Genomic DNA, 10,956 nt, shown 5'->3' with positions numbered 1-10,956 from the left:
GTTGTTGCACCGACATGCACCGTACAAATGTGTCGAATAGCCACTTGAATCACTTTGCATGTTCGTCTCTGATCAGGGCGACAACAAATATCATTGACTGCAATTGATGGTTTTGTGACACCCCGAGACCGACGCTCCTGAGGCCTTCCTGTTATTTTGTTGTTGTCGCGTGATTTATTTTGTTTGTTGCATTTCATCATGTCATCATGAGCATTGCATCTGCATGTTTTTATAAAACTTGCATCAATTGGTAGTGCCGCTTCCCATTCGCCTTTGTTAACCTTTCGTCAAACCCATTATGTGCGTCTGAAAGCTTACCCGAACCCGACCCGCTTAGTCATCACCATTGGGTTTAGATCACCCTCAAACATCCCTAAAATATCTTCTTTTTATTTATTGGACTCCCTAGCCTATTTATTTTTTCCGTCCATCCGATTATGATCGGAGGGGCTAGATAGCCCTGCCCAATTCCTACATGGTATTTAAACAGATGAAACCCTAGACCTAGATGTCCCATCCATCCATCCCCTCACCCGCCGCAGCCACCCACTTGCCTTCTCCTCTTTTTCCCCACCGCACCAATCAGCAGCCTCTCTTCCTCGATCCAAACCCGCAGCTTGCCACAACTCCTCCTCAATTTCCACGCCGACCAACCTCCGTAATTTACTCCGGACGCCACCCACCACCTCCGGCTGGTCTCCAGAACACCCGAGCTCCACCTCCTCGTCCCCGTGTCCGCAGCAGTAGAGCAGGAGCCCTCGCGTCGAGCCTCCTCTCGTCCAGGAGCCCGAGCTCCTCGATCCCTCCTCCAGCGCACCTCCTCGCTTCCTCGATCCATGGAGACGAGCTCCTCCTGAACCAGGTAGTGCCTTGCTTCCTTCTCTCTCCCTCGGGTGCTCTCTCCCTGTCTCTCAAGCTCTCCCTTTTTCTGTGTGTCCCTCAAGACGCCATCGTTGCACCAGCTCAACCCCGCTGCACCTCCGCCTCAACTCCGGTCGGATCGGCTCCAGTCCCTGCCTCCCCCGCTTTGATCCGGCAGGTAAAGGGACCCCGAAGACCTCCCGCGCTTGGTCCGGACGCCACCGAGCTCCCGCGCCGACCTCTCCTCACCCCACTGCTCGCCGGAGTTGCACCTGTGCCCGCCTCGCCCAGTTGTGTCCTCTGCTTCAAATGATAGGACGAGCGTCGCTCGCATTGACCGCGCCCAGTCGCCACGCTAGTGCATCAGTGCCTCGTCCACTCATCGTCTTTGCCGCCCGTGGGCCTCCCCTGCCCCACGGCTTGCATCCGCCCCTGCCGGCCTCACCTCACCTCCGAAGTGGGTCATGGCCCATGGTGAGAAGCCCTCCAGCCCCTCTTATGCACTGTTGGGCTAGAAGATTCGGCCCGATGCGTCTTTTTACCTCTGTTGCAATTTTAGCATTTATTCCAGGTTTTACTGTTTTACAAAAAAAACCTCATGTTCATGCATGCAATAGCTAATTAACCATGCATCAGTTTAAAACAAACTATATATGTAAAATACTTAGAATTTCATCTAGTTTCATAATATCCAACCATGTTTAAAATGTTTAACTTGTTGTTTGCATAATTTTCTTAAATAACATGTTAAAATGGATTATTTCATAACTTAATAATCGTTGCTCGGAATTAAATAAACTTTATATGTAAATGGTCTATAAAAATGCATAGATTAACATGGTAGCCTTACTTTGCATGTTTAACAACTCTAAAACTGTGTATAGGGCAGAACCGTAGCAAATTCGAAATATGCATATGGGGATTTTTTAGAATTGTTGTTTATTGTTTCTGGCCTCATTTAAACTGCCTAGATAGGTATTTTTATTATGCTTCACCTCTTTCCATGTTAACCAACATTTAATCTTGTCTTGTTCATAAACGGGAGTGAACTAAATAATTGCATGTGGCGTTTCGTCAATATGCAACTCTTTGCAAATTGAGCTCCACTTAATTTGTAGTATTGTTTTTTGCACTTTGCCATGCCATGCATATTTAAAGCATACACGCATCATACTTGTTTGTGCATCATGCCATGATTATGCTTGTTTGTTTACCGTGTTGTCTGTTTCTTTCCGGATGTTCTTCTTCTCGATAGTTCTGGAGATGTTGCAAATGTGAGGATTCGTTCGACTACGCCCGCTTGTCTTCTTCATGGACTCATTCTTCTTCCTAGCGGGATTTCAGGCAAGATAACCATCACCTTGGATCTCACTACTATTTTTGCTATGCTAGTTGTCTCAATGCCAATGCTATGTCGCGCTACCACCACTTGTTTATCAAGCCCTCCAATATGCCATGAAACAACCTCTAACCTTTTCCACCATCCCACCAAATCGTTGTTTGGCTATGTTACTGCTTTGCTCAGCTCCTCTTATAGCGTTACTAGTTGCAGGTGTAGTTGCAGGTTGTTCCATGTTGGAACATGGATATCTTGGGAAAATATCTCTTATTTAATTAATGCACATATATACTTGGTAAAGAGTGTAAGGCTCGGCCTTTTGCCTGGTGTTTTTTTCAACTCTTGCCGCCCTAGTTTTCGTTAAACCATTGTTATGTTCCTTGAATTTTGCGTTCCTAACGCGCTCGGGGTTTATGGGCCTCCCTTGATTCTTCGCTTAAAGTAAAGCTTTACCGAGGATATCAAACTTTGGTTTTACCATTTGCCTAATAACAACTAAAACTTGCATAGGGAGTAATTAACCCGAGGATTCTTAATCAACCCCCTGGGCCAGTGCTTGACATGAGTGTTGGTCCACCTACCTAGCAGTCAGCGGTGCCGCCTCGGGGCAACTTGATGGTATTTTGGCTATCGTCCACTATGCATAGATGGATGAGTCCGTATATAGACAGTGCGCGGCTCTCGACACGGATCTGACTCACCAGAAGATCTCCTTGGGATAGTTTTCCTTTCTTCGAAGAACTTCTGCACCGGGATTTTGAGAATACTCGGGTTGTCCCGTGATGGAGGATTGTCTCCGTGGATCGTGAGAGCTTATCATGGGCTAAGTTGGGACACCCCTGCAGGGTTTAAACTTTTGAAAGCCGTGCCCACAGTTATGTGGAAGATGGAACTTTTTAATATCCGGTTGTAGAGAACTTGACACCAGATCTGAAATAAAATACACCAACTGCGTATATAACCGTGACTGTGTCTTTTCGAGCAAGTTCGGGAAGAGAATACGGTGGGGTTATGTTTGACTCGTAAGTAGTTCAGGTTCACTTATTGATCATTACTAGTTTGTGACCGCATGCATAGCTTCTCATCTTACTTTGAAAACATAAGCTAGCCACCTGATATATGCTTAGTGCTTCGCTGCAATTCCACCAAATACCCCTTCCTCACCTAAAAGTTTTGTTAGTCTTGATTCCCTGGAATGCGATTGTTGAGTCCTCGTGGCTCACAGTTTACTACAAAAACAGCTGTAGGTATCTCTGAGTTTGATGCTAACAACGAACATGAGCTTCAGTGGGAGTTCAATGAAGAACATGGCCGAATGCACGTCACATATCCAGACGATCAGTACTGGTGCCTAGTAGGGACGATCGGGACTTAGCATGGGTGGTTGTATTTTATTCGTTTGACTTCATCCGTAGCCAGACCTTGTGTTCATCTTGAATGATTTTATCAAATTTGATGATGTTGTGTGATTCGTGGCGAGTGTCAGCCAACTATGCTCTATATCTATCTTTTCAGTACGTGGGTTGTGCAAAGATTAACCACTCTTGAGACCACTCCTGCATGCGTTTATGGCCCTAAGTCGTGCCCCGACACGTGAGGGATATAACCGCATGTAGGGTGTTATAGGTTTGTTCCAACAAACACTCACAGAGGCATATGAAATATGTTAGTCTTGTAAGTTGTGTCGAATGTTACGCAATCACCATTTTCTTGATATGCTCCTCGGAAACTTGCATTGGACCAGAATATGTTTTTAATTGATTTTCCACTGTCTACTTGTATGTCATAGAAAAACTCATTATTAATTTCCTTCATGTCTTTAAAGAAAGATACATGTTTCAATACATCATCCAAATCATCTTTCCTTGCATTCATGGCTTTCCTACAAATTATATGCAAACATGCATTTGTTATTTTTGCTAGGAAAGTGTGGTGAATTAGGATGCTATGTACATTGCCGTATATGCATTTTTCAATACTTACTGGTTTAGTAGGTCTCGTCCGGTAATGCTTAGGAAGTAGCTTCCATATTCATTTTTGAATAGCATGGACATGATTGTTGTGTGTTTGACATCATAGTACTGTCAGAGCTTTACGTACTCCAAAATAGTCGGGTCATAATTCTTGTGTGAGTGCAAGAATATCAGCATGCCATCAGTGTGCATGAGGTGGTGATTATGATTGTACTCAATGTCCACTACCACACATGTGTTATCCGCCTGCACCTTCATCCTCATTCTTGCATTGCAGCTTGTCCTCTGTGATGTTTTGTGTCTCTTCCTGTCAGCCTCTGAAACAGAAGTTGTGTGTCTCTCTTGGAATGCACAAACAAAATACATGTGATTGTCATTCCCTCCCGTCTTCCTAATTCCAAAATCAGCGTGTCTGGCGTATCTGTTGTAAAATTCCCTTGTCTTCTCTACATTCTGGATTCGCATAATTAGTCTTGGTATTAGATAATCCGAGAGATCTGGCATCTGCACAAAAAGAAAAAATAACCCAAACGACATGTTAAAATGCAGTTTATAAATTTGTTATCCTGGAGGGAGAAGAACAATTGCAGATCATACAAGATGCATATATAAATACTTAAATTGTGTTCACTTACATGCGTTTATGATCGCAACTCCGTCAGAGTATGCTGCTGGCCCTTTGGGAATGGGCACATCAGAGTTATCACAGCAGGATGCAGGAGTGGATCACGAGGAGGAAGGAGGGCAGAAGATGGCCTCTCTCTTGTTTGCGTCCTTTTTGCTTGTGGTGTTTGTGGAGGTATTGCGATCCTGGTTTTAGTTTGCTCGTTTGTTATGTGAAGCAATCCATCTACCTTATGTCTCGTACAATCCTGAGTTGTACCAGCAACATCATCTTCCAACGGCGGTAGTGTGTAGAGCACTCTCCCCCGTGTGTGTGTTCCTGTTGGATTTGTCCTGGGATCCGGTTTAGTTGCTGCCCTTTAGCATTGACGAGCCACACCAGGATAACCTCCAGAGTTACACGCAGGACTTGAGCTAACACCCTCCTCCATCGAGTGTGCTTGGAAGTCTGCTGGTGGATACAAAGAATCCGCGGGGGATTTCCGGCGTCACCTAATTAGGTGGAGGCGCAAAGTGGTGCGGATAGGGCTGTGACCCAGCATCTTGGAAGTCTGCATGTGTTTCGGGTGTCATCCAATTTTGGTGTGGAGCAGGTTGGTAATGTTTTTGGTGCATTTGAGGTGTGACCCATTGAGGGGGTGGTGCAACGCGTACAGGCTTAGGATTGTGTACTTGCTGCTGGGAACTTCTAAGCTTCTTTCTGCATCTCTCATCTTGCTAGCATAAAGAAAAGAATGTGTTAGCACACAAGTTACATCTGCCTATACTGGTGTAAATGAACTAAGCATTATTCACCGACTAAACTTCTCATATAAAAGTGTTGTTCATGTACATATTTTTCCTAGGACAGGTATCACACTCTGAAAAACTGAGCTGAGCATTGATGACCCACAAGTGTATGGGATCTATCATAGTCCTTTCGATAAGTAAGAGTGTCGAACCCAACGAGGAGTAGAAGGAAATGATAAGCGGTTTTCGGTAAGGTTTTCTCTGCAAGCACTGAAATTGTAGGTAATAGATAGTTATGTGATAAGATAAATAGTAACGAGTAACAAGTAAATAAAGTAAATAAAATGCAGCAAGGTGGCCCAATCCTTTATGTAGCAAAGGATAAGCCTGGACAAATTCTAATAATGAGAAAGGAGCTCCCGAGGACACATGGGAATTATCGTCAAGCTAGTTTTCATCATGTTCATATGATTCGCGTTCGGTACTTTGATAATTTGATATGTGGGTGGACCGGTGCTTGGGTACTGCCCTTACTTGGACAAGCATCCCACTTATGATTAACCCCTATTGCAAGCATCCGCAACTACAAAAGAAGTATTAAGGTAAACCTAACCACAACATTAAACATACGGATCCAAATCAGCCCCTAACGAAGCAACGCATAAACTAGGGTTTAAGCTTCTGTCACTCTAGAAACCCATCATCTACTTATTACTTCCCTATGCCTTCCTATAGGCCCAAATAATGGCGAATTGTCATGTAGTCGATGTTCACATAACACCACTACAGGAAAAGACAACATACATCTCATCAAAATATCGAACAAATACCAAATTCACATGACTACTAATAGCAAGACTTCACCCATGTCCTCAGGAACAAACGTAACTACTCACAAGGCATATTCATGTTCATAATCAGAGGAGTAATAATATGCATAAAGGATCTGAACATATGATCTTCCACCAAGTAAACCAATTAGCATCAACTACAAGGAGTAATCAACACTACTAGCAACCCACAAGTACCAATTTGTGGTTTTGATACAAGATTGGATACAAGAGATGAACTAGGGTTTTGAGAGGAGATGGTGCTGGTGAAGATGTTGATGGAGATTGACCCCCTCCCAATGAGAGGATCGTTGGTGATGACGTTGGTGATGGTTTCCCCCTCCCAGAGGGAAGTGTCCCCGGCAGAACAGCTCCGCCAGAGCCCTAGATTGTTTCCGCCAAGGTTCCGCCTCGTGGCGGTGGAGTTTCATCCCATAAACTTGCCCATGATTTTTTCCAGGGTAAAAGCTCTCATATAGCAGAAGATGGACACCGGAGGCCCACCAGGGGGCCCAGGAGACAGGGGGGCGCCCAGTAGGGGGGGCGCCCCCCACTCTCCTGGCCAAGGTGTGGGCCCCCTGATGTATTTCTTTCACTCAATAATTCTTATTAATTCAAAAAACATGTTTCGTGGAGTTTCAGGATTTTTGGGGCGGTGCAGAATAGGTTTCCAATGTTTGCTCCTTTTCCAGCCAGAATTCCAACTCCCGGCATTCCCCCTGTTCATGGTAAACCTTATAAAATAAGATAGAATAGCCATAAGTATTGAGATATAATATGTAATAACATCCCATAATGCAATAAATATTGATATAAAAGCATGATGCAAAATGAACGTATCAACTCCCCTAAGCTTAGACCTCGCATGTCCTCAAGCGGAAGCCGAAATCGAAAAATATGTCCACATGTTTAGAGATAGAGGTGTCGATAAAAATAAAATACGGACATGAGGGCATCATGATCATTCTTATAACAGCAACATATATAGATTTTGTCATATGATTTATTATGCTCAAGTAACAATCAATTCACAATGTCAAGTATAGTTCAAAAACTTCATTGGGAACTAACAAACTATAATCTCAGTCATTGAAGCAATTTCAATTTATCATAACATCAGAAAGAGTCAACAATAGAGCTTTTCAGCAAGTTCACATACTCAACTATCTTGTAGTCTTGTATAATTGCTAACACTCACACAATACTTGTGGTTCTGGAGTTTCAGCCGGACACTGAGAAAGATAGGGGCATTATTGTGTTGCCTCCCAACGTATTCAAATTTAGGTGATGTCAACAATAATAGCCCATGCTAACTTACATCCAATTGGATATATATATCGTGATCTTTCAAACACGAGGAGCTTGCCAAAGGATAAAATGAAAAAGGGAAAGGTGAGGATCACCTTGACTCAAGCATAAAGTAAAAACATAAAGTAAAAGATAGGCCCTTCGCAGAGGGCAGCAGAGGTTGTCATGTGTGTTTAGGGTTGATGCACAAAATCTTAATGCAAAAGAACATCACTTTATATTGCCCCTTGTATGTGGACCTTTATTATGCAGTCCGTCGCTTTTATTACTTCCACAACAAGATCGTACAAAGCTTATTTTCTCTGCACTAATAAGTCATACATATTTAGATAGCAATTTTTATTGCTTGCAACATGACAACTTACTTGAAGGATCTTACTCAATCCATAGGTAGGTATGGTGGACTCTCATGGCAAAACTAGGTTTAAGGATGTTTGGAAGCACAAGTAGTATCTCTACTTGGTGCAAGGAATTTGGCTAGCATGAGGGGGAAAGGCAAGCTCAACATGTTTGGAAGGTTAATGACAATATACTTTAACTGAGATGTGCGAAAACATAAACCATTACGTTGTCTTCCTTGTCCAACATCAACTCTTTTAGCATGTCATACTTAATGAGTGCTCCCTATTATAAAAGGTGTCCAAGATAATATATTTATATGTGAACCCCCCTTTCCTTATCACTTCCTATTAATTGCAATGATGATCAAAACTACGTTTATCAACTCTCAACAACTTTTATGCCTCATACTTTCTATACGTGAAGTCATCACTATCCATAAGATCAATATGAACTCTTTTATTCTTTCTACTTTCTCAAGATCATAGCAACATAGCAAAGCCCTTGACTCAACACTAGTCTTTATTATAGATAGCTCACGGACTCGATTACAAAAAGAGGTAACAAAGCAAAACTCAAAGCTACTTGATATCAAAACTTCAATCTAGTAGATCAAGATACTACTAAAAGGATCGAACTAAATAAAGCAGTAAAGATAGGAGTGTGATGGTGATACGATACCGGGGCACCTCCCCCGAGCTTGGCAGTTGCCAAGGGGAGTGCCCATACCTATTTGATTATGTCCTCGGGGGTGATGAAGGTGGTGATGTAGGAGTTGTTGCAGATGTTGGTTTGCTCCTCAATTTACGCTTGAGTATAATATTTTGCTCCTTTAGGTCCTCGATCTCCTGCTCAAAGCTTAATACTCTTTTGCATAATTCCTGTTTATTTTCCTGCAAGAGACGAAAAGGGATAAACTCGATCTTTGGCTTCTTTGCTCTAACAGAGAGGCTTGACTTTTTAAACTCCACATGCATGCCCCCAGGCTGAGGTAATGGGGCTTCGTCTTCGTCTGAACTCGTCTCCTCCTTTACTTTAGGCTCATAGTCTTTCTCTTCTTCAGAGGTCCAGCCATCATGCTCCAAGTCCCCGTAGACCTTAGGGTCTACGAGGTAATCAGCCACATAACTTTCCCCTTTCGAATCCTGAGACGACATATTGCTCTAAATCTGTAATAGAATAAATCGAAACGAAACAGAGGATATTTGCATGATACGGTGGTCAAAACCTTCGGGAGTATATATAATGAATTTTTACCGACCAAAATACATGACGTGCAAGAAAATGGAGTCCGGGAGGCACACGAGGTGTCCACGAGACAGGGGGCGCGCCCAGTAAGGGTGGGCGCGCCCTCCACTCTCGTGGGGGCCTCGTGTCCCTTTCGGACTACTTCTTTCTTTCTAAAATTCTTAAATATTCCAAAACTGATAAAAAATTGCCATTGGAGTTGTTTTGGAGTCGGTTTACTTACCGTACCACATACCTATTCCTTTTCGGAGTTTGGAACGTTCTGGAAGGTGTCCCTTATGTATTCCTCCGGGGTTATGGTTTCAATAATATTAGTTTCAACATTGATAGGATTACCTGAAATATAATGTTTAATTCTTTGACCGTTTACCACCCTCGGACTTGTGCCTTCGAAGTTGTTGATTTTTATGGCACCAGAACGGTAGACCTCCTCGATAACGTAAGGGCCTTCCCATTTAGAGAGAAGTTTTCCTACAAAAAATCTTAAACGAGAGTTGAATAATAACACATAATCTCCTACGTTAAACTCACGCTTTTGTATCCTTTTGTCATGCCAGCGTTTGACTTTTTCTTTGAATAACTTGGCATTCTCATAGGCTTGGGTTCTCCATTCATCAAGTGAGCTAATATCAAACAACATCTTCTCACCAACAAGTTTGAAGTCATAGTTGAGCTCTTTAATAGCCCAATATGCTTTATGTTCAAGTTCAAGAGGTAAATGACACGCTTTTCCATAAACCATTTTTGGACCAAGTTGTATGCAGTTCTATAGGCCCATAATGCATCATTAAGTTTTTTTGGACCAATTCTTCCTAGATCTATTCACAGACTTTTGCAAAATTAATTTGAGCTCTCTATTGCTCAACTCTACTTGACCACTAGACTGCGGATGATAAGGAGTTGCGATTCTATGATTAACATCATACTTAGCAAGCATCTTACGGAAAGCACCATGAATAAAATGTGAACCACCATCAGTCATAAGATATCTAGGGACTCCAAACCTCGGAAAAATAACTTCTTTAAGCATTTTAATAGAAGTGTTATGATCAGCACTACTAGTTGTAATAGCTTCTACCCACTTAGTAACGTAATCAACAACAACTAAAATATGTGTATAACCATTAGAGGCAGGAAAAGGTCCCATATAATCAAAGCCCCAAACATCAAACGGTTCAATAACAAGAGAATAATTCATAGGCATTTCTTGACGTCTACTAATGTTACCTATTCTTTGACATTCATCACAAGATAAGACAAACTTACGAGCATCTTTGAAGAGAGTAGGCCAATAAAAACCAGATTGTAGTACATTGTGTGCAGTTCTATCTCCAGCGTGGTGTCCTCCACAGGATTCAGATTGACACTTGCGTAGGATCTGTTCCTGTTCATGCTCAGGCACAACGTCTAATAACACTATCTACTCCTTCTTTATAAAGGTGTGGGTCATCCCAGAAGTAATGTCTTAAATCATAAAAGAACTTTTTCTTTTGCTGGTATGTGAAACTAGGAGGTATAAATTTAGCAACAATGTAATTAGCATAATCAGCATACCAAGGAGCAATACGAGAAGCATTAATGACTGCTAATTGTTCATCAGGAAAGCTATCATCAATAGGCAGTGGGTCATCAAGAACATTCTCTAACCTAGTGATACGTCTCCATCGTATCTATAATTTTTTATTGTTCCATGCCAATATTATAC

At 42.4% G+C, this 10,956-nt stretch overlaps 1 long non-coding RNA gene across 1 annotated transcript; it reads left to right on the top strand.

The window, feature by feature from the left end:
- The first annotated feature begins 532 nt into the window (after positions 1-532).
- On the top strand, positions 533-2,192 carry LOC123041235 (uncharacterized). Its single transcript, XR_006418433.1, has 3 exons — positions 533-862; positions 945-1,335; positions 2,117-2,192. It is a non-coding gene; the product is annotated as an uncharacterized lncRNA (long non-coding RNA).
- The last annotated feature ends 8,764 nt before the right edge of the window (positions 2,193-10,956 follow it).

This window comes from Triticum aestivum, chromosome 2B (genome assembly GCF_018294505.1).
Source record: "Triticum aestivum cultivar Chinese Spring chromosome 2B, IWGSC CS RefSeq v2.1, whole genome shotgun sequence".
NCBI classification, from domain to species: domain Eukaryota; kingdom Viridiplantae; phylum Streptophyta; class Magnoliopsida; order Poales; family Poaceae; genus Triticum; species Triticum aestivum.
This window is presented reverse-complemented; position numbering and strand designations above follow the sequence as displayed.